The sequence below is a fragment of the Panulirus ornatus genome, chromosome 42, assembly GCF_036320965.1.
Source record: "Panulirus ornatus isolate Po-2019 chromosome 42, ASM3632096v1, whole genome shotgun sequence".
In the NCBI taxonomy this organism is placed as follows: domain Eukaryota; kingdom Metazoa; phylum Arthropoda; class Malacostraca; order Decapoda; family Palinuridae; genus Panulirus; species Panulirus ornatus.
The window spans coordinates 21,864,991-21,889,034 of record NC_092265.1 but is presented as its reverse complement, the minus strand read 5'-3'; positions in this window follow the sequence as shown (position 1 = coordinate 21,889,034).

The window sequence follows — 24,044 nt, the reverse complement described above, 5'->3', positions numbered from 1 at the left end:
CAGCAATTCGCGAAACATGACGCCAAAGATCGCGAAACATGACGCCAAAGATCGCGAACATGACGCCAAAGATCTGGAACAGGACGCCAAAGATCGGGAACAGGACGCCAAAGATCGCGAACAGGACGCCAAAGATCGCGAAACATGACGCCAAAGATCGCGAACGTGACGCCAAAGATCGGGGACATGACGCCAAAGATCGCGAACATGACGCCAAAGATCGCGAAACAGGACGCCGAGGATCACGAAACATGACGCCAAAGATCGCGAAACATGACGCCAAAGATCGCAAACAAGACGCCAAAGATCGGGGACATGACGCCAAAGATCGCGAAACAGGACGCCAAAGATCGCGAAACATGACGCCAAAGATCGCGAACATGACGGCGACCATGACACAGTACATATTCCCCGGGAATGTGTGGGATAACCGTACATGAACACATGAGGTAACTCATGAAGATAATAATGGGGATAATGAACTCATGGGGATAATTAAAGGGATAATGAACTCATGGAGATAATAAAGGGGATAATGAGTAAAGAAGGAGGATAATGAAGTGGTGGTGTGGACGGGGAAGGAAAAGACAGGTGTATACATACCAGGAGGGAGTGACCTCGGCCCACTGGGTCGTGCGTGGCCCCTGGTCATGCCTGGGGGGCTGTCGGTCTCCTCCACCACACCACCTCCCTCACTCCCTCACTCCCCCTCTCTCCCTCCCACCTTCCCTCCCTCCTTCCATCTCTCCCTCCCTCCCTCCCTCTCTCCCTCCCTAGCTCCCACCCACCCTCCTTCCTTCCCTCCCTCCTTCCCTCCCTCCTTCCTTCCCTCCCTCCTTCCCTCCCTCCTTCTCTCCCTCCTTCCCTCCTTCCCTCTCTCCCTCCCTCTCTCCTTCCCTCCCTCCCTCGGTCGCTCTCTGATCCCCTCCCCAACTCCACTCCCCCCAACACCTGCACGACGCGGGTGATCATACTGATGTGGTTATCATACTGGTGAGGTTATCATACTGGTGAGGTTATCATACTGGTGTGGGTATCATACTGGTGAGGTTATCATACTTGTGAGGTTATCATACTGGTGTGGGTATCATACTGATGTGGGTATCATACTGGTGAGGTTATCATACTGGTGAGGTTATCATACTTGTGAGGTTATCATACTGGTGTGGTTATCATACTGGTGAGGTTATCATACTGGTGAGGTTATCATACTGGTGAGGTTATCATACTGGTGTGGATATCATACTGATGTGGTTATCATACTGGTGAGGTTATCATACTGGTGTGGTTATCATACTAGTGTGGTTATCATACTGGTGAGGTTATCATACTGATGTGGTTATCATACTGGTGAGGTTATCATACTGGTGTGGTTATCATACTGGTGAGGTTATCATACTGGTGTGGTTATCATACTGGTGAGGTTATCATACTGGTGTGGTTATCATACTGGTGAGGTTATCATACTGGTGTGGTTATCATACTGGTGAGGTTATCATACTGGTGTGGTTATCATACTGGTGAGGGTTATCATACTGGTGTAGTTATCATACTGCTGGGGTTATCATACTGGTGAGTTTATCATACTGGTGAGGTTATCATACTGGTGTGGTTATCATACTGGTGTGGATATCATACTGATGTGGTTATCATACTGGTGAGGGTTATCATACTGGTGTAGTTATACTGGTGTGGTTATCATACTGGTGAGGTTATCATACTGGTGGGGTTATCATACTGGTGTGGTTATCATACTGGTGTGGTTATCATACTGGTTAGGTTATCATACTGGCGTGGTTATCATACTGGTTAGGTTATCATACTGGTGGGGTTATCATACTGGTGGGGTTATCATACTGGTTAGGTTATCAAACTGGTGGGGTTATCATACTGGTGGGGTTATCATACTGGTTAGGTTATCATACTTGTGTGGTTATCATACTGGTTAGGTTATCATACTGGTGGGGTTATCATACTGGTGGGGTTATCATACTGGTTAGGTTATCATACTGGTGTGGTTATCATACTGGTTAGGTTATCATACTGGTGGGGTTATCATACTGGTGGGGTTATCATACTGGTGGGGTTATCATACTGGTGAGGTTATCATACTGGTGTGGTTATCATACTGGTGAGGTTATCATACTGGTGAGGTTATCATACTGGTGGGGTTATCATACTGGTGAGGTTATCATACTGGTGGGGTTATCATACTGGGAGGAACATATACCAAGGCTCATTCCTTCAGAGGGGAAATGGAACAATGGTGTAGTGGGTAGCGTTCCTGACCGCCCAAGGTCGAGTGTATGGGTTCGAATCCTGGTTACGGCAATCGGTCCACAGTCAACCCAGCTGTTCATCAACTCCTAGGAGTAGGTCGATAAAATGGGTACCTGGCTCAGGCTAGGGTGTATATATATATATATATATATATATATATATATATATATATATATATATATATATATATATATATAGTACATATGACTTACTAAAAAGACGTGATGACATGGATAGGACACGGTTCCTTTGAGTCTGAAGAGAGTCCAGAGCAAGTGGCTGGAAGCCAAGGGGAGGAAAATTTTCAATGCGAACCACACCTGGAAAGCTGGACTTCAGCCGACATGATGATGAAAACACGAAGAGACACGAAGCGAAGAATGACGCTTGTACATTCTACTCCTCCCAGCCCCACAGAAGGCGAGGGTTGTGACCTGGGGCGTTTGCTAGCACAGGGGAGCGGGTTGGCGATGTTCCCCTTTGATTTGGGGGTTAATGTCTATTGTGTCCTTGTGTGGGTGGGTGGGGGGAGGGATATGGAAGGGAATGGGGATGGGATGGGTTTTGGGGGAGGGGTGGCTGAGCCTACTGGAAGGGGCGCGTTCAAAAGGCCTGAGACAATGTGGGTCTGGGTGCGGTGGGTCGATAATTGCACGTCTTATGGGTAGATGGAAGGGGGGAAGGGGGCCGGTCGGGGGTCGAGGTGCAGAGGGAGGAAAGACATCGTGAATATGGAATGAAGGTGGGGTGCCCGGCTGGAGAGAGAGAGAGAGAGAGAGAGAGAGAGAGAGAGAGAGAGAGAGAGAGAGAGAGAGAGAGAGAGAGAGCGTCATAGCATTCTCCTGTTCCTTTGTATGAAGTATACTGTTCAGCCAGCTCTCTCTCTCTCTCTCTCTCTCTCTCTCTCTCTCTCTCTCTCTCTCTCTCTCTCTCCTTTCCCAAACTGATGTAATTTAGTCCCTGAAAATATAATCCATGAGAAGGGGAGGTGGGGAAAACACTCCCCCCACACACCCCACACACCCCCACCCTATCCACATTATGACGTGTGTGTGTGTGTGTGTGTGTGTGTGTGTGTGTGTTATTGTGGAAAAGTATAATATTGAAAGAAAAGATGAGACGAGTGTGAGGGGTTGGTGTTACGTGAGGACAGACACAGACAGACGAGACCAACGGGTGTGGTCTGTCGCGTCTTTGTTATACCACTGACACAAAGACCACACCAGACCAACGCCTCCGTCTGGTGTGGTCTTTGGCGTGTCTGTGTTGCTCTGTGTGGAAACTAACCTTTGTCAAGAAGTGAAGATTGTGTTTTATGTATGTTTTCCGAAGCACACACACACACACACACACACACACACACACACACACACACACATCCACACCCCCACTAATTATGTATATATATATATATATATATATATATATATATATATATATATATATATATATATATATATATATATATATATATACATATATATATATATATATATATATATATATACATATATGAAGGTTTGTTGAATGTTTGATGATAGAGTGGCAGATATAGGGTGTTTTGGTCGAGGTGGTGTGCAGAGTGAGAGGGTTAGGGAAAATGATTTGGTAAATAGAGAAGAGGTAGTAAAAGCTTTACGGAAGATGAAAGCCGGCAAGGCAGCAGGTTTGGATGGTATTGCAGTGGAATTTATTAAAAAAGGGGTGACTGCATTGTTGACTGGTTGGTAAGGTTATTTAATGTATGTATGATTCATGGTGAGGTGCCAGAGGATTGGCGGAATGCTTGCATAGTGCCATTATACAAATGGAAAATGGGATAAGAGTGAGTGCTCAAATTACAGAGGTATAAGTTTGTTGAGTATTTCTGGTAAATTATATGGGAGGGAATTGACTGAGAGGGTGAAAGAATGTATAGAGCATCAGATTGGGGAAGAGCAGTGTGGTCTCAGAAGTGGTAGAGGATGTGTGGATCAGGTGTTTGCTTTGAAGAATGTATGTGAGAAATACTTAGAAAAACAAATGGATTTGTATGTAGCATTTATGGATCTGGAGAAGGCATATGATAGAGTTGATAGAGATGCTCTGTGGAAGGTATTAAGAATATATGGTGTGGGAGGCAAGTTGTTAGAAGCAGTGAAAAGTTTTTATCGAGGATGTAAGGCATGTGTACGTGTAGGAAGAGAGGAAAGTGATTGGTTCTCAGTGAATGTAGGTTTGCGGCAGGGGTGTGTGATGTCTCCATGGTTGTTTAATTTAATTATGGATGGGGTTGTTAGGGAGGTGAATGCAAGAGTTTTGGAAAGAGGGGCAAGTATGAAGTCTGTTGTGGATGAGAGAGCTTGGGAAGTGAGTCAGTTGTTGTTCGCTGATGATACAGCGCTGGTGGCTGATTCATGTAAGAAACTGCAGAAGCTGGTGACTGAGTTTGGTAAAGTGTGTGAAAGAAGAAAGTTAAGAGTAAATGTGAATAAGAGCAAGGTTATTAGGTACAGTAGGGTTGACGATCAAGTCAATTGGGAGGTAAGTTTGAATGGAGAAAAACTGGAGGAAGTAAAGTGTTTTAGATATCTGGGAGTGGATCCGGCAGCGGATGGAACCATGGAAGCGGAAGTGAATCATAGGGTGGGGGAGGGGGCGAAAATTCTGGGAGCCTTGAAGAATGTTTGGAAGTCGAGAACATTATCTCGGAAAGCAAAAATGGGTATGTTTGAAGGAATAGTGGTTCCAACAATGTTGTATGGTTGCGAGGCGTGGGCTATGGATAGAGTTGTGCGCAGGAGGGTGGATGTTCTGGAAATGAGAGGTTTGAGGACAATATGTGGTGTGAGGTGGTTTGATCGAGTAAGTAATGTAAGGGTAAGAGAGATGTGTGGAAAAAAAAAGAGTGTGGTTGAGAGAGCAGAAGATGGTGTTTTGAAATGGTTTGGTCTCATGGAGAGAATGAGTGAGGAAAGATTGACCAAGAGGATATATGTGTCAGAGGTGGAGGGAACGAGGAGAAGTGGGAGACCAAATTTTAGGTGGAAAGATGGAGTGAAAAAGATTTTGAGTGATCGGGGCCTGAACATGCAGGAGGGTGAAAGGCGTGCAAGGAATGGAGTGAATTGGAACGATGTGGTATACCGGGGTCGACGTGCTGTCAATGGATTGAACCAGGGCATGTGAAGCGTCTGGGGTAAACCATGGAAAGTTGTGTGGGGCCTGGATGTGGAAAGGAAGCTGTGGTTTCGGTGCATTATTACATGACAGCTAGAGACTGAGTGTGAACGAATGGGGCCTTTGTTGTCTTTTCCTAGCGCTACCTCGCACACATGAGGGGGGAGGGGGATGTTATTCCATGTGTGGCGAGGTGGCGATGGGAACAAATAAAGGCAGACTATGAATTATGTACATGTGTATATATGTATATGTCTGTGTGTGTATATATATGTGTACATTGAGATGTATAGGTATGTACATTTGCGTGTGTGGACGTGTATGTATATACATGTGTATGTGGGCGGGTTGGGCCATTCTTTCGTCTGTTTCCTTGCGCTACCTCGCTAACGCGGGAGACAGCGACAAAGCAAAATGAAAATGAAATAATAAATGTATATATATATATATATATATATATATATATATATATATATATATATATATATATCACACACCAATCATTTTCGTGTCTGCCACTACCTCACATACCCAGAGAAGACGTAACTCATTCCCCATTGTGATTGTGTATTGATCACAGACCCCTTGTGTATGACGCTCGGGCACCAAGGAAGCGACAGCAGGTCCAATCACCCGTTGTGAGGCAAGTCATCTATCTGGCAGCTTCGACACCCACCACCAGGAGGAGGAGGAGGAGGAGGAGGAGGACGAGGAGGAGGAGGAGGACGAGGAGGAGGAGGAGGAAGAGGAGGAGGAGGAAGAGGAGGAAGAGAGGAGGAGGAGGAGGAGGAGGAGGAGGAGGAGGAAGAGGAGGAGGAGGAAGAGGAGGAGGAGGAGGAAGAAGAGAAGGAGGAGGAGGAAGAGGAGTAACTCATCAGGTAGACGAGCCTCACTACCTGGATCTTCCATGATGAGTGTCTGGCCTCTCTCTCCTCTCTCTCTCTCTCTCTCTCTCTCTCTCTCTCTCTCTCTCTCTCTCTCTCTCTCCCGTGGGAGACGCTGACGAGACGGAGTATGGAGGACTTGGAGCCGAATAGGAGACCGGTGGCGGTTAATGAAGGACGCGACCAAGGGCGGAGGGGTAGGATATGCTCCCAGGGAAAGTCCTGATGATGTTCATGGCATATTTTTTTGTGGGAGTGTGGATCCTGGTGATGGATGAAGGTGCTCTGGGGGACAATAGACACCTGTATTTATTGGCAGGACACACACACACACACACACACACAAACACACACACACACATCTCACCTCCCCTTCAGCTGCACCTAGGGCGTCCAGCTCCGTCTGGTGTTGCTGAACTGGAGCGAAGCCTGTGGAACACCGAGTCCCACACAAGAGTCTACCCTGCGAGTGAAGTGGTTCGGTTGAAACGAAGCGGTTTCATTACCAGGCTTAGGGTGTTGGGGATGTGTTGCCATGAACCATACATTGGAACCAGAGTCGTTCAAGTGTCCTTGGGTCGTCCGTGTTGCCATACCGGTGGAGGAAAACGATCGCAAAGACATGGTAACCTAAGAGGCGACATTGCCATATACTACAACTGATTTAGAAAGGACGTAGATGAAAAAAAATGGGAAACCCAGACCCCCAGACCCCCTTCCCTCCACCCACCCACAAAGATAGCACCAAGCAATCTTGTGCTTTTGTTCAGTCGGAGATAAGCTGGCCGAGGGAGGGGTGAGGGAGGGGAGGGGTGGGGGAGGGAGGGGGACAAAGGACAGAGGACAGTTAGCCCCCAGAGATAACGAGGGGCTTCACGCAAAGTTGGCTCACAGAACGAACGAAAACGAGGCTTAGCAAAGTTGTGAGGCCTGGGAGAGGGGGGGAGAGGGAGGGGAGAGGGAGGGGAGGAGGGGAAGGGGAGGGAGGAAGGGGAGGAAGTTGATGACAGGGGGAGAGGCAAGGGGGAGGGAGTGGTGTGTGTGTGTGTGTGTGTGTGTGTGTGTGTGTGTGTGTGTGTGTGTGTGTGTCGGACGCAGGATGGCTCAGAGAGAGAGAGAGAGAGAGAGAGAGAGAGAGAGAGAGAGAGAGAGAGAGAGAGAGAGAGAGAGAGAGAGAGAGAGAGGGGCTGCGAAATTATTCAGCGTAAAGGGTTTGAGAAGAAGAAAAAATAAAAAGGAAAACATTGAGGCAAAATACTTCAAAGCTCAAAGAGAAGGGATGGTAAGCGAGTAGAGGAAGCCATAGAGGAAGCCAAACTCCAGTTTTACCAACGGTGCAAAAAGCTGTTACATCTGCAGTCACACGTCTGAAACTCACAGCCCGAGCCATCAGCAACATTTCTATGTGCTTGAAAAGATTTCATATCGATGGGAAATTCTCCATTTTCTTTTCCTCCCACTTCCTATGACCCTTGAACTCAATGTATTGTTATTCTCTGGCTCCCCCATCGCGTGTGTGGTGGGTTCCTTACCCCCTCACGTCTGTGTTTCAGGTTATGAATATAACATGTTTGATATATTGTTATCACACAACCCCAGAAGGAATCCTTTTATGGAGGTTCCTGTAGCTTCATGGCAGCGCTACAATCAGTAGCAGGGGAACGATTGGTTCAGTATCGTAATCCAGCTGTTCATCCATCCTTAGGAGTTAGCTGATTAAATACATACCTGGCTCAGGCAGGGGTGTGTGATGTCTCCATGGTTGTTTAATTTGTTTATGGATGGGGTTGTTAGGGAGGTGAATGCAAGAGTTTTGGAGAGAGGGGCAAGTATGAAGTCTGTTGGGGATGAGAGAGCTTGGGAAGTGAGTCAGTTGTTGTTCGCTGATGATACAGCGCTGGTGGCTGATTCATGTGAGAAACTGCAGAAGCTGGTGACTGAGTTTGGTAAAGTGTGTGGAAGAAGAAAGTTGAGAGTAAATGTGAATAAGAGCAAGGTTATTAGGTACAGTAGGGTTGAGGGTCAAGTCAATTGGGAGGTGTGTTTGAATGGAGAAAAACTGGAGGAAGTGAAGTGTTTTAGATATCTGGGAGTGGATCTGGCAGCGGATGGAACCATGGAAGGGGAAGTGGATCATAGGGTGGGGGAGGGGGCGAAAATTCTGGGGGCCTTGAAGAATGTGTGGAAGTCGAGAACATTATCTCGGAAAGCAAAAATGGGTATGTTTGAAGGAATAGTGGTTCCAACAATGTTGTATGGTTGCGAGGCGTGGGCTATGGATAGAGTTGTGCGCAGGAGGATGGATGTGCTGGAAATGAGATGTTTGAGGACAATGTGTGGTGTGAGGTGGTTTGATCGAGTGAGTAACGTAAGGGCAAGAGAGATGTGTGGAAATAAAAAGAGCGTGGTTGAGAGAGCAGAAGAGGGTGTTTTGAAGTGGTTTGGGCACATGGAGAGAATGAGTGAGGAAAGATTGACCAAGAGGATATATGTGTCGGAGGTGGAGGGAACGAGAAGAGGGAGACCAAATTGGAGGTGGAAAGATGGAGTGAAAAAGATTTTGTGTGATCGGGGCCTGAACATGCAGGAGGGTGAAAGGAGGGCAAGGAATAGAGTGAATTGGAGCGATGTGGTATACCGGGGTTGACGTGCTGTCAGTGGATTGAATCTAGGCATGTGAAGCGTCTGGGGTAAACCATGGAAAGCTGTGTAGGTATGTATATTTGCGTGTGTGGACGTATGTATATACATGTGTATGGGGGTGGGTTGGGCCATTTCTTTCGTCTGTTTCCTTGTGCTACCTCGCAAACGCGGGAGACAGCGACAAAGTATAATAAAAATAAAAAAAATAAAATATATATATATATATATATATATATATATATATATATATATATATATATATATATATATATATATATATAAGCATGATACGATTGAATCCCAATCATAAGTATGTGTGTGTGTGTGTGTGTGTGTGTGTGTGTGTGTGTGTGTGTGTGTGTGTGTGCGTGTGTGTGTGTGTGTGTGTGTGTGTGAATGTGTTTATAAAAATGCTTCTATTTTTCTTGTAAGAAATTAATTTTCTTTAGATTCGATTATGATAAAGATGAGAGACAGACATTAGCTGTGAGGTATACATCCGTCTTGTATCATATCTTTCAGTGAAGGTCTACTTCATCTTGCAGTATAAGCGAAGATAAACCTCATCTTTATCACTTAAATAAGATATGGCGATGGGACGAAAATAATTTGCATGGCTATATTTTCTCTGGGACGAAGAAGAAGCTGCTGGTGTATCGCCTCATAAACACCGTCCCTTGACGTTCTGAGAGTAGGAGGACCTTAGATAGCAAGTAAGATATTGCTGCGGGTGCCACTGGCATACTGATTTTACTACAGTGTGTATGTGTGTGTGTCTGTCTGTGTCTATGTGAGTCACGCCGTTCGAGTCCGAGGCCACATGTACCTTCAAGTGAGAATAGATGCATATAAGACAATCTTATAAAACCACCAAATGCCCTCCACAAAACTCCTGGGGTCTGGACACCGGGAAAAAAAAAAAAAAAAAAAAATATATATATATATATATATATATATATATATATATATATATATATATATATATATATATATAAACTATGTAACTTCAGTTACATTAATGGACTATGTCGAAAACTTACTTGGCTGGAAGGGAAATTTGAATACAAAAATTTTGAGACAATGAAGACGCCAGCCAACTTTTCTACAAAAAAAATCTATAAACGAATAATTTGTATAAATATTTTTCGAAACTATGATAAGAACAACATTGCTATAGGAAAGTTATAAAGTAATTAGTCTAGGAAACTTTACACTTAGGGTTTAAGAAAGTCAATATTTTTCTCTTCCAAACTTGTTAGTTATTAAGTTTGTAATATGTTGTGTGTGTGTGTGTGTGTGTGTGTGTGTGTGTGTGTGTGTGTGATGTGAATTGTTTGCTTCATTAAGCATTTTATTCCGTGATTAAACCTTGTTATGACCCAGGGACACTTAATGTCTTTGTGTCTATGGTAGTCCCTCTGCTAACCGATTGATCTGAGTAATCTATAATTTCAAGAAAATTCCGGAGAATGTCATGAACTGCTGACATGTTTCTGACTGCCATTATGCATGGCATGTTTCCGGTTCAGGTTGCGCCCTTCCAACTCATGCACGAGCAGCAGCAGCAAGAAGCCAGCCATGAAATGCAGCTTTATGCCCAGGCAGAAGCATTGTCATGCGACGTCACGAACAAAAGCATTGAGACACTGCTGGTCGAAGCCGCTCCGAACCTTCTGTCTCGACGTTGAGACACTGCTGGTCGAAGCCGCTCCGAACCTTCAGTCTCGACGGGCAGAGAGATAAAGCCGGAAGGGTGGGGGACAACACGACAACGTCTCTCTCTCTCCCTGTCACGAGAGAGAGAGAGAGAGAGAGAGAGAGAGAGAGAGAGAGAGAGAGAGAGAGAGAGAGAGAGAGAGAGAGAGAGAGAGTAAATGAACCGCCCCAAGTCTTTCTTGTGGGTGATATACATAGGTATGCGTCTGGTCGAAGCAGTATCGAACCTTCTGTTTCGACCCCCAGACGAACAGGCCTCGGTGTAGCTTCGCCCTGGTCTTCCCTGGGATTTATAATACATATCCCGGGACATCTGATCGAGGACCACGTCCCTAGTGTGAGTGTGTATGGTCTTAGAATCATCCATCGTACCTGAAGAAGGTGTTGGGGACTTTGACGGCCATAATGACCCTGGTAGTTGGGTGGCTTAACAGCCATATCCAACGAGCCAACTGGACATTAGCATTGCAATTTGACTTCCGCTTATACAGAGTGTGATATTTTTGTCTTCCGTTATCTGTCTCTTATCACCAGCTCCCTCTTGGTGTGGGAAGGGAGTGTGCGTATGTGTGCACATATGTGTGTATGTATGTACGTGTGTCATATGAACCAGTAGTTAAGAAATCAGCCAACTCTTGTGACTGGTTGGAGCCACTGAACAATCGTTGATGGTCTAATTTGCATAGAGAGCTCCTGTGGTGCAGTGTTTAGCGTTGCTGACTAAGAATCACAAACGGGCCCACCAGGGTTTGAATATATGGCTAGGCACTCGGCTCACAGAGAACCCAGGTGTTCATCCTTCCTTCTAGGGAGTTGATCGATAAATAGACGCCTGACGAGGGACGTTGTGTATATTTGGATATAGCAAATATTAGATGGCTTGAGTTGGGGTAAACAATCACTCGTGGCTTCTCGGCTACAATGATATGTCCTGTGTGGCTGGGGTGGCGACAGGAATGGATGAAGGCAAGCAAGTATGAATATGTACATGTGTATATATGTGTATGTCTGTGTACGTATATGTATTTGTTGATATGTATATTACGTATATGTGAGTGTATGGGCGTTTATATATATATATATATATATATATATATATATATATATATATATATATATATATATATATATATATATATATACGATTGGATGGCCCATTCTTCGTCAGTTTCCTGGCGCTACCTCGCTGATGCGGGAAACAACGATTATGTATAGCAAACTAAATGAATGAATAAATAAATATATACCGATTTCACGTCCCTACAGCCAAGATGCTGAGCAGATGGCGATGGTTATAAACACCGCGAGATTAATATCTCTTTGTAGATGTCCTTCTCTCTCTCTCTCTCTCTCTCTCTCTCTCTCTCTCTCTCTCTCTCTCTCTCTCTGTCTCTCTCTCTCTCTCTCTCTCTCTCTCTCTCTCTCTCTCTCTCTCTCTCCCCCACACCACACACACACACACACACACACAAGGAGCGGTACAGTTTACAACCCGAATTTGATAAGGCCTCCAAAGTTGTGGCATTGCGTTGTGAATTATGGTAATGCGTCGGGCCAGACGACCGACCCCCCCAACGCATCAGGGAAGAATGAAAAATCACCAGAGGAAATATTGCAGGAACAACCCCCCACACTCACCCCCACACACACCCCCACACTCACCCCCACACACACCCCCACACACACCCCACACACACCCCCACACACACCCCACACCCACCCCCACACCTTGGCGTCCTCTAAATCATTGTTCGGAGCTCAGAGATTTTTGCTGGTGGTAGCTTCGTCCACCGAGGATGGAGAAGGATGGGAAAGCCTATATGGTGTCTGGTTAACACTCCTTTCCTTCCCCTCATGTAGCTCTACTGTCTCTAACATCCTCTGTTCTGTCTCCCCATATCGTCCTTGTTTAGTTTAGGCGTCAAGAACAGAGGGAAAAAAGGCCTCATCTGCAAACATCTTCCTAACCTGTAAGTACGTTCTTTCGTCGAGCGAGAGATACAGTTGTGTATAGAAATGAATCACTTATTATTATTACTATGATGATTATTATCATTATTATTATGATTATTATCATTATCATTATAATTATTGTTATTATCATTATCATTTATCCCTGGGGATAGGGGAGAAAGAATACTTCCCACGTATTCCCTGCATGTCGTAGAAGGCGACTAAAAGGGGAGAGAGCGGGTGGCTGGAAATCCTCCCTTCTCGTTTTTTTTTAAATTTTCCAAAAGAAGGAACAGAGAAGGGGGGCCAAGTGAGGATATTCCCTCAAAGGCCCAGTCCTCTGTTCTTAACGCTACCTCGCTAATGCGGGAAAAGCGAATAGTATGAAAGATCATTATCATTATTATTATCATTGTTGTCATTATCATTATTATTATCATTATCATCATTATCATTATTACAATTATTATTGATATTATCATCATTATTATCACTATCATTATCATTATTATCATTATCATCCTAGAGCTGGGAAATGGCTGTTATCTCCTGACCACTGTAGAGGCTGGTAACGGTGAGGTCAGCAGACGTGGGGTCTGGGTCATGACCCCTGGCAGGTCAGCAGACGTGGGGTCTGGGTCATGACCCCTGGCAGGTCAGCAGACGTGGGGCCTGGGTCATGACCCCTGGCAGGTCAGCAGACGTGGGGCCTGGGTCATGACCCCTGGCAGGTCAGCAGACGTGGGGTCTGGGTCATGACCCCTGGCAGGTCAGCAGACGTGGGGTCTGGGTCATGACCCCTGGCAGGTCAGCAGACGTGGGGTCTGGGTCATGACCCCTGGCAGGTCAGCAGACGTGGGGTCTGGGTCATGACCCCTGGCAGGTCAGCAGACGTGGGGTCTGGGTCATGACCCCTGGCAGGTCAGCAGACGTGGGGTCTGGGTCATGACCCCTGGCAGGTCAGCAGACGTGGGGTCTGGGTCATGACCCCTGGCAGGTCAGCAGACGTGGGGTCTGGGTCATGACCCCTGGCAGGTCAGCTTCCTGTTTCCTGGTAGGTCAACTTTTCCCATAATGTTATGGCAGAGTCGTGGGGGTCCTTAGGGAGTGTTTATATATCCTCTCCCTCCCTCCCTCTCTGTCTCCTCTTCCTCCCTCACTCTCTGCCCTCTCCCTCCCTCCCTCTCTGCGCTCTCTCTCTCTCCTTCTCTGCCCTGTCCCTCCCTCTCTGCCCTCTCTCTCCCTCTCTGTCCCCTCTCCTTCCCTCCCTCTCTGCCCTCTCCCTCCCTCTCTGCCCTCTCCCTCCCTCCCTCTCTGCGCTCTCTCTCTCCTTCTCTGCCCTGTCTCTCCCTCTCTGCCCTCTCCCTCCCTCTCTGCCCTCTCCCTCCTTCCTTCTCTCTTTTTTCCCATCCTCCTTCACTGGTGTTCGCAAAATGCTTCATTCATTCCCAGTGAGTTTGGGACCTCTTCTTCCTAAATCGACCAGCTGTGTGTCTCTCTGTGTGTCGTTCCTCTGGTATAATATTCATACATTTCATTATATCGTTCATTCTTCTGTTCTTCTTTCTCTTTCGTCTTTTTTTTTTTAACGTAACTGAGTCAGGAAAACCAAATGTATCGTCTCCCTGATTCGCTGTCTCGAAGCTTCGTTCGGATAGTGGTGGTTCGGATGGTGGTGGTTCGGATGGGCGTTCTGGGGAGGGAACTCCGTGGCCCTGAGCTGTGACACAGAGATGTGGTGCTTGAGTCATCCATCTCGACTCCCGACCAACGGCTCAGTGTATTTGCTGAGGGGCTTACCCCGCCTCTCCTCCCGATATTACTAAGGTTTCCCCGGGTATTATAGAGGGTGGAGGGAGGATTAGAACCCGCGTCTATTCAATGAAACATCAGATCATATTCGTCCTCACTAATGCTAGGTCCTCCCTTCGCCAGGTACTCATAGGCCATATTCATGTCTGTATGAAGGTATATATGGGTGTGTGGGTGGTGTGTGGGTGTGAGAGGGGAATATTATCCCCCACCCTCTCTAGGAGGCTGTAAGGGTAGTGACCATATAGACACAAGGGCTTGAAGCAGTCATCCCCCCAAGTCTGCCTGGGGGGGGAGCTCGCCCACCTGCGAACGAACCCCATCCCCCCAAAAGCAAACACTTGGCCCCCAATACCCGTGTGGTCACAGCCAGCTCGAGTGTTGAGTCTAGGGGGGCACTTATCATCAACTTCCCACGTCGAACCCAGGGGCTGGCGGCTCCTGAAGAGGGAAGGCCGGAGGTGGCTCTGTACACACACACACACACACACACACACACACACACACAGACAGGTTCCTGATAAACCACAGATGATGGCTTAATCTGTTGAGGGATTCTCATCCCTGGAGCTTAAACGACCAGAACACGTTTTCTATTTATTTTCCAGTGTTGCGTTTTTTGTTGATGATGAAGGAGGAGGTGGAGGAGGAGGTGGAGGAGGAGGATGTGTTATGGTGCCACTGTCTTCGTTGAGAACGATGGCGATGACGTGAAGACGATGCATCCCAAATGGAAAGTCTTGTCCCAGGAATGTCAGTGTTACTCAATTCCTGATTTCTGAAAAATGGGGGGAAACCGAAAACAAAAAAAAAAAACAAACGTAGAAGCAAATAAACAAACAGAACCTACCAAAATACCATCACAAATACGTAATTCCCTATCATACTTAATTCCCTCTAAGAAATGGAAAATAAAGGCAAAGACATTCTTTTTTCCTGGAGACCTAGAATTGAAGAGATTGTAAAAATGGAAAAAAAAAAAAGATACAGAGTGAAAGAAAAAGAACGTGGCTCGCCTTGACAGCGTCATGCAGAATATATTCATATTTTCAAATATGCATATTTTGCAAAAATTTTTTTTGCCACTTTTTTTTTTTTTTTTTTTTTTTTTTTTCATGGAATGAGGTTATTCGGATGTGCAGATTTCCCTGGAGTTTCCTGCGAGAATATTTTTCTCTGCATTTCTTGGCTTTTGGTACTGACTTCTTCCCTGGGGTTTACTTTCCAGAAATTAAACCAAAGATTCTGGTAAACCTCGGAGGTAAACCAGGTTGGGGGCCGGTGGGGGGAATGGAGGAGATTAACAGGAAATTTTGGGTTTATATTTCATGGCAGATATTTGGAATTTTAGTATATAAAGGACGCTGGGAGATGTGGTCCATTTCTTTCAGTGAATCAATCTTTGTCATCAACACATATGAATATTTGGATATTACATAAATCAGGATTTATATGTATGAATATTTCGAGATATTATACACATCGGGATTTATACATTTCAGAATATTCGTTCTTATAAACACGACAGAGCAGATGAATAAATGATAATTCACTTACAGTTATGAAGACTCTGTCTTTTCTTTTATAGATTACTTGGTTATTTATGATGATAAATGATAAATATTCATAAGCAAGGAACAAATAGGAATGCAAAATAACACAAATAACAAAAGATCATTAGGTCCTTCCAAAGCCTTTTTTTGTGATAGTGGATGACATCAGCTAATTGGTAGAAGAGCAGATATGTAAATGAAGATGAATACCTGCTAAGTTCCTTAATGACGTAAAACACGTCATATCTGGACCTAAAGTGACAAATTGGTCCATTCTGTCCCTCAATATACCTATCACGTTCCTGGTCAGTCATATATTACGAATTAGTTTTGTTAGAAATAATGCTAGTTTGCCTTGTACTGTACCTGAAGGTGAAATTGAGCTGGTCGAGTCTTGAACATCTATCTGTTCAGAACATGGTCGTCGAAGCCAATGGTGATTTCAGATACCTTGTCTCAAATCCTCTCTCAATCCCTTTAAGCTATACAAGCTGAGGTCGTATGGAGATTCAAACTGCTTTTATATGATTATGTCTTCTTTTTTTTTTCTGGCTCTCTCTCTCTCTCTGTTCCCTATTAATCTTCTTGAACGTCACGCAGGAGATACGTGGATAGCATTTTCATTGCCCTATCCCCTGAGGCTAAAAGGAATTTGGAATTTAAGGTAGAGATGTGTGTGTGACTCACGTGTTATTTAGTGTTATGTGAAAGAGGGAGAGAAAAGTCTCTGTTCGTGAACTTATCTCCACTAATACGTATGTGACTATAAGACAGAATGGAAAGACAGTAATATGAGTTAAGGAAGGGAATGTGACAGGCATTGTATTACTGGCTAGAATGATTCGACTATACGTAAATGACATTTTAAAAAAGCAGTAATGTATTTACTGCCTTTTCAGCTTCTCCAACTTGCTTCTGTCGACGAAACACTCGAGAGCCTTAGATAGATGAGAATATTGAGAGGGAAAAAGCCAGTGGTTAGTGTTTTGTTAAATCATTAACATATATCAATATAACTATATACTAAATCATTAACATATATCAATATAGCAATATACTGAATCATTAACATATATCATTATAGCAGTATACTAAATCATTGACATATATCAATATAGCTATATACTAAATCATCAACATATATCAATATAGCTATATACTAAATCATTAACATATATCAATATAGCTATATACTAAATCATTAACATATATCATTATAGCTATATACTAAATCATTAACATACATCAATATAGCTATATACTAAATCATTAACATATATTAATATAGCTATATACTAAATCATTAACATATATCAATATAGCTATATACCAGTCTTGGGTTAAAATGTGAAAGCATCAAATATATAACTGGTGAAATTCCTCAAGTTAGACATATGATGATGATGATGAGGAGGAGGTTTTATACATGAGTCATTAGGGAGGATACAGTGAGTAATGAGTCTTGATACAAGCCTCCCCCAGCAGCCATGCCTCACAAGAACCTAAACACGAAAGTCCACTCCTTTCAGAGAGCGTTTGGGGCAAAGCAAACAAAACAACCTAATTCCTTGAAAAATTTTGCGTAGATGAGATTTCATTGCAGCTGTTTACCCGGGCAAACATCCACCTCGAGCCAGCCTCTCTTAAATCTTAGAAGGCGAAGTTTTCCTCGAAACTCAGATAGAACACAACCTCTATGGATGAGCAGGTTGGGCGAAATTAGTCTCGCAAAATAACATCTGGAGTAGATGGCGTTGTCTAAGTCGTGAGGGATATTATGCGAGCCGATGGACGCACGCAGAAGATAAAACAAACATGGTACATGGATATTCAAAGCCCAGATAAGGGGACTGAAGGGAGATAAGACTGTTATAACGTGATAACGTACGTAATATAGGAACAGCCAGGGTAGTGAGTGGATGGTTTAAGTAGGCATTCAAGCGAGAGCTAAGAGACCTCCCAACCGCTTTCCTCTTTCCAGAAGCTTTTGGTATTCCTCAAATTTTGATAGGCTAATGATGCCCTGTGGGAATAAACCCTGGTGGTAAACAGCGTCGAGAGGAACATACAGGAACTGGCATTAGCGCTATGTACTGCTGAGCTGCCGACGAGACGTTAGGATCTTACTAAGAAGAGTTTCCAGTCTTAGTCACAACAGGGCTGTACATCAGAGCAAGTAGCCTTTACCCACCCCTGATAGCAGACCACAGACTGTGAATATTGCTGGTAAGTCACTTCTAAGCCAGTCTGGTGAGTGAGGCTATGGGGGGTCATCGAATTCTTTCTAAGCTTTGTAACTCGTCTCTCAGGTTGGTGTTAGTGTGAGATAGAGAGAGATCATAGTGTTTGAGACTTGAACCATTCACAGATGCTGCCCTACTAACAGTATGCAGTGTTCCCGTGTCTCTTGTCTCGAAAAGTGAGTCACGAAATCTAGATGACATATTCGTTGAGAGTGTCAAATGTTATGATGAAGCGAGCGATTCCTGGAGGATAATAAAGTCTCCCCTGAAAAATTAGCAGCCATGCTCAGAGAATGGGAGAGGAATGTCTCAGATGAGAGGAAGACGAGGGATTATAAATACTCGTTTAACGACTCCTTCACGATGGATGGCTCCGTTAAACCGTAAAATAAAACGAGGTTTTAACGATTACAAGAGCTTGGTTTAGTATGTAGTCCACCACTGAGAGTAGGAGAGATCTTAAAACCACCCAAAGAATCCGCCGGCTTACGAGGTAGTTAACGACTGTATACGAGCTCGTTAACCTTGCTATACAGAAAGTTTATCAAGATTCTGTGGTTAACGAGGCCATTGGGCTATCTGATTTACGCCCTTAATGAAATTCTGGCCATGGGATATAGCAATATGGGAGGATATTACCCTTCTATAACACTCATCCATCCTTCCCTGTGTTATATTGACAGTAAGAAACGTGTTTATGGATATCAGCTGTTGTATGGTGACGGTGAGCAGCCGTAGTTTGTTTATGGTCATCAGCTGATTTATGTTTACGAGAATCAGCTGATTTATGTTTACGAGAATCAGCTGATTTATGTTTACAAAAATCAGCTGATCTGTGTTGACGGTGGTCAGCTGATCTGTGTTGACGGTGGTCAGCTGATCTGTGTTGACGGTGGTCAGCTGATCTGTGTTCGCGGCAGTCAGCTGATTTATGTTTACAAAAATCAGCTGATCTGTGTTGACGGTGGTCAGCTGATCTGTGTTCGCGGGAATTAGCTTATTTATGTTTACGAGAATCAGCTGATTTATGTATACGAGAATCAGCTGATTTATGTATACGAGAATCAGCTGATTTATGTATACGAGAATCAGCTGATCTGTGTTGACAGTGATCAGCTGATCTGTGTTCGCGGTAATCAGCTGATTTATGTTTACGAGAATCAGCTGATCTGTGTTGACGGTGATCAGCTGATCTGTGATCGCGGTAATCAGCTGATTTATGTTTACGAGAATCAGCTGATCTATGTTTATTTTGCTCAGCTGATCTTTGTTTTCGGTAATCAGCTGATCTTAATTTACATTCTACTTTTAGATATCTACTCAGTATTTTTTTTCGAGCATTGTGTTAGTTTTTCATTCTCTTTCTTTGAAGCAGGATATCATTTCCTTCCTTCTTTCAGTTGTATATACAACGTGTCCTTTCTTTTGCATTCCGGAATTATTTTTTCTTTTCTTTCATATTTTTTTTTCACTGGTCGTAGACATCACCGTTTGTCCTCTGTGACATCTTCCTCCCACTTCTGTGACATCTTCCTCCCACTTCTTTCAGCAGTTCAAGGACGGACATGCAAATGAAGTGTAGTTTGCATAATAGCTTCCAGTGCCTCATTTTCTTACAACGAGTTGATTGTCAGTGGGTAAAAGAGACAATATTTATCTTTCTTTCTCAAGTTTTCTGGTGATAGTCGATCCTTTGGTAATGCCTCCCTACTGCTTCACTCGTTTCGAAGATTCGAACTCTTAGGTTCAGTGAGGGGTATGAATCAACGAACGATTTACATCTGCTTGAACTTACATAATCATGAGCTTACGAAATACTCTATCGATACATATAACTGCCTAATCACCCTATCACATTTAGATAACAGAGTATACTATATATATATATATATATATATATATATATATATATATATATATATATATATATATATATATATATATATATATATTGCTTCTTTCTCTTTGTACTGAAGCTGAACTCAGAGAACAGAGTTAACGAGAAGGGAAAGTGACGCCTCACTGTACATCTGATCAACTACACCGCCTCTTGGTCTCTTTCGTCCCTGGGTAGATCCTCTGCCTCCGCTCGAAACAAAGGAGAGCTTATGCAACACAAATGAGCACAGTCCATTTCATATTCCGCAGAGGAGATCGGCGTCGGATCAGTAAATGAATCATACCGAAGAGCTTGAGATATTCACGAATCGATCTAACATACATTGGCTGCGGGAATTTCTAGATTATCAAAGTAAAATGTTCAGGAAATGTGGGTTGAAATTACAGGAGATTTCAGCATGTTTGTTTCATGAAGGTATTGCATATATTCTATATCATCATCACGATATACTGATGAGGTATACTAGGAGGCATGGTGTCTATGCCATAGTAAAATAAAGAAAAAAGGCATTTCTGTCATCCTGGCAAAGAAAGGCACAGAGAAATTCTTTCTGATTTTACGAAAATGATTTTTTTCCCCCACCTGAATATCAGTTGGCACAGCTGCCAACGGCAGTGACTGCTGACAGTGTTACAAACTCGAACAAGTGAAGCGGACGACAGGCATTGACCCAAAAATTTTCCGCAGCAGTGAAAATGCACTGTATTTGACAGGTCGCTTACAGTGACAGTTTTATGTTCCATTGAAAACTACCGGAACTGGTTGGAATCATTAGCCAAAACACTACGAAAATCATGATATATTCTCATGCATGGATGGATGACACATACACACACACACACAAACACACGAATATAGCGCATATGAACACGCACACAGGCCCTTCCCCAACCTGGCACCAGGAACGCTCGCGCCCCTGGAAGCAGACACTGAAGGACCCCCAAGAACCATTCTCCTACAGGAACGTCGCCCTGAAGCACCATCTACCACTCGCTTAATACCACCGTGCACTATGATGGGGGTCTCAGACCCACAACATACCACCTTGTACTACCTCGCTTCCCCATGACGCCAGAGCGGTTTCTGGAGCCCCCTAACCCTCCTTCCCTCTGCGGCACAGTCTAGGGTGCCTCACTTGCTCAAGCCATCCCGGCCACACTGCTACGAACATGTGTCTTTTGACGAGCGAGCAAGGCCTCTCCTTCGTCCCTGAATGACACCCGGCCAAACACTCAAATTTCAGGCCAAATGAGTCTCAGGGCGTGAGGGAAGGTGTGTGTGTGTGTGTGTGTGTGTGTGTGTGTGTATCAGCCCCCCTCCCCCCAACATCATGCAGTCAGGGCGCTTCAAGGAAATAGAAGGCGCGGGATAAGCGCCTTCAGGCCATAAGACACGTGTCTGAGTGTATGTGTGTGTGAGTGTGTGAGTGTGTGTCCTTCGGCCGATCTGACCCTCTAAGCTTATGGGGTTCGACAGCTCGCCTTTTCACGCCGTGTGAGTCAAGGACATCCTTGAGAACACTTTTCTCGGGACTTGCCTGGTAGGAGGAGAGGCTGTTTTCCCCCCCACGATAATTTCCTTTCGTTGGCTCTTTTATGATTTGGTTTCACTATGTCGTGTTGTTGTGTTGCAGTATCTGGTAACTCCTTAGGAGAGGACATTTTCCCCTGTGGGGGGAGGATGTGTTCGAAGGACTGAAGGCATCCTCGGCTTTAGCCTTAAGATATCTCTCCTCCATATCATTTTTGGATAAATGATGACTATAGAGAGTATAAATAAACTTTATAAAGTGATCCGATGGTTCAAAAATGATTTGTGAATGAGGCTTCACACAAGTACGTTCTCATTTTCACGGCATAGCCTCCAGGGGTAAACAAAAGGGACCTCATGGCATGACAAAATGACACAGGGTTACAGTCCCATTCCTCACTAGCCCAGGCATCTTATTTCCCATCCCAAAAAAAACCTTCCCTGGGGCGTCTGCTGTCCACAACCTACTAACACGGAGGGTGTAAGATGGTACCCGGGCCATCACTTCAATACTCCTACGTCAGAGGGAAAGTGCCTTCCTATACAAACATGTAATTTTGAATAGTTTATCAACACATACACATTCACACGCACACATATACGCTCACACACACATTTTCAGAAATGTACGATAATTGTAATGTCTATACTCAAACTTTATAGAATATAAAGTAACAAAGTTATTGAGTAGCAGACCATTTCTTTCTCATATATTTGGTTATAATATAAAGAATCTCATCTCAAACTGCCGTAAGATCTTGGGAGACACCGTTCCACCAGTACATCCTTGTCTACAGTGCATCTAACGAGCTGTGATATCGTAGAGAGATATATACACACACAGTCTGGCTGGAGCGAGGGAGGGGAGTTTTATGTCACCAGTATGCAAAACGCAACACTAGACTTTAATGATATGCACGAGAAAATTCGCGCTGAAAATGGACTGCAAGATATGAGTTATGAAAAGCTGTTGTATAGCAACGTGGGGAGAGCAGGTGGGGGAATAACTACTGCTCAGTTTAAATGCTAAAATATGTTCCTACGGCGGCGTTTTTTTTTCTCCTTGTCCTTGTGTTGCATCCTACGGCGGCGTTTTTTTTCTCCCTGTCCTTGTGTTGTATCCTACGGCGGCGTTTTTTTTCTCCCTGTCCTTGTGTTGTATCCTACGGCGGCGTTTTTTTTTCTCCTTGTCCTTGTGTTGTATCCTACGGCGGCGTTTTTTTTCTCCCTGTCCTTGTGTTGTAAGTAATCTTATGGGGAGGCCAGTCTATAGGGTCGTTATCTTTGATGCTATGTGAAGCAGATATGAGAAGGAAGTGCTATAGTATTGAGCTGTGGAATGAGAGACTATGGCGTAGTCAGTGCTATGTTTTCAATGATGATTCTGTCGGGGCCTGGACGCTATTACACACGTTAAGGAGGCACATAAGGTTTGTATCCTGCTGTAACCTTCTGCTGTAAATCTCTGTAGAAGATGTCATATACTCACTTCGTTATGAGAACATCTTTAGGAATAAGTCAGGTTGAGAATAGACCACATGCGAGGGAAGTGGACGCAAAAGTAGAAATCTGAGGATCACGGTTTTCATGGAAAGCTCCCTTATTCCGCTGGGGATCTCGTTTCTAATTGGCTGCTGAAGAGATGTAGTCCTTATCATGCTCCTGAAGTAGTAGATGACGCGTTTGAGGAGGTGGTCCTCCTCGAGGGATAATATGCACTTAGTGTAGTTGGAGCTGGAGCAACGGAGTGGCCTTTTGTCTGTTTTGTGAGCTGGGTAGCAACAGGCCTCACAACGGCTCCCCTACCAGCTCACAACAGCTCACCTTCCAGCTCATCTCAGCCACACAGTAATCATGTGACGTAGTGAGCAGCCAGCTAACGTCAATTTAAGGAAGAGCATTTGAAAAATAAGGGTCTCGCTTCATCACTAGACATTAGAGGGATATTATCATCTCAGCCAAAGCTAATGTCTTAACCCTGAGGGAGTGTGTGTCTGTATGCAACATGGAGGAGATGTGTAGTGCAGACGAAGGGAACTATGACTGACTCCTCCCTCACAAAGAAGAGAGATAGGCTCTCAAATAGCTTATGAAAGGGGAAGTACTAGGGTACCACCTGCACCACCAGCAGGAGTAGCATGCCTACACCCACGTACAGCAGTGGGTGGAGGTATTGCAGACGTGGGTCACGTCTACACCCACGTACAGCAGTGGGTGGAGGTATTGCAGACGTGGGTCACGCCTACACCCACGTACAGCAGTGGGTGGAGGTATTGCAGACGTGGGTCACGTCTACACCCACGTACAGCAGTGGATGGAGGTATTGCAGACGTGGGTCACGCCTACACCCACGTACAGCAGTGGGTGGAGG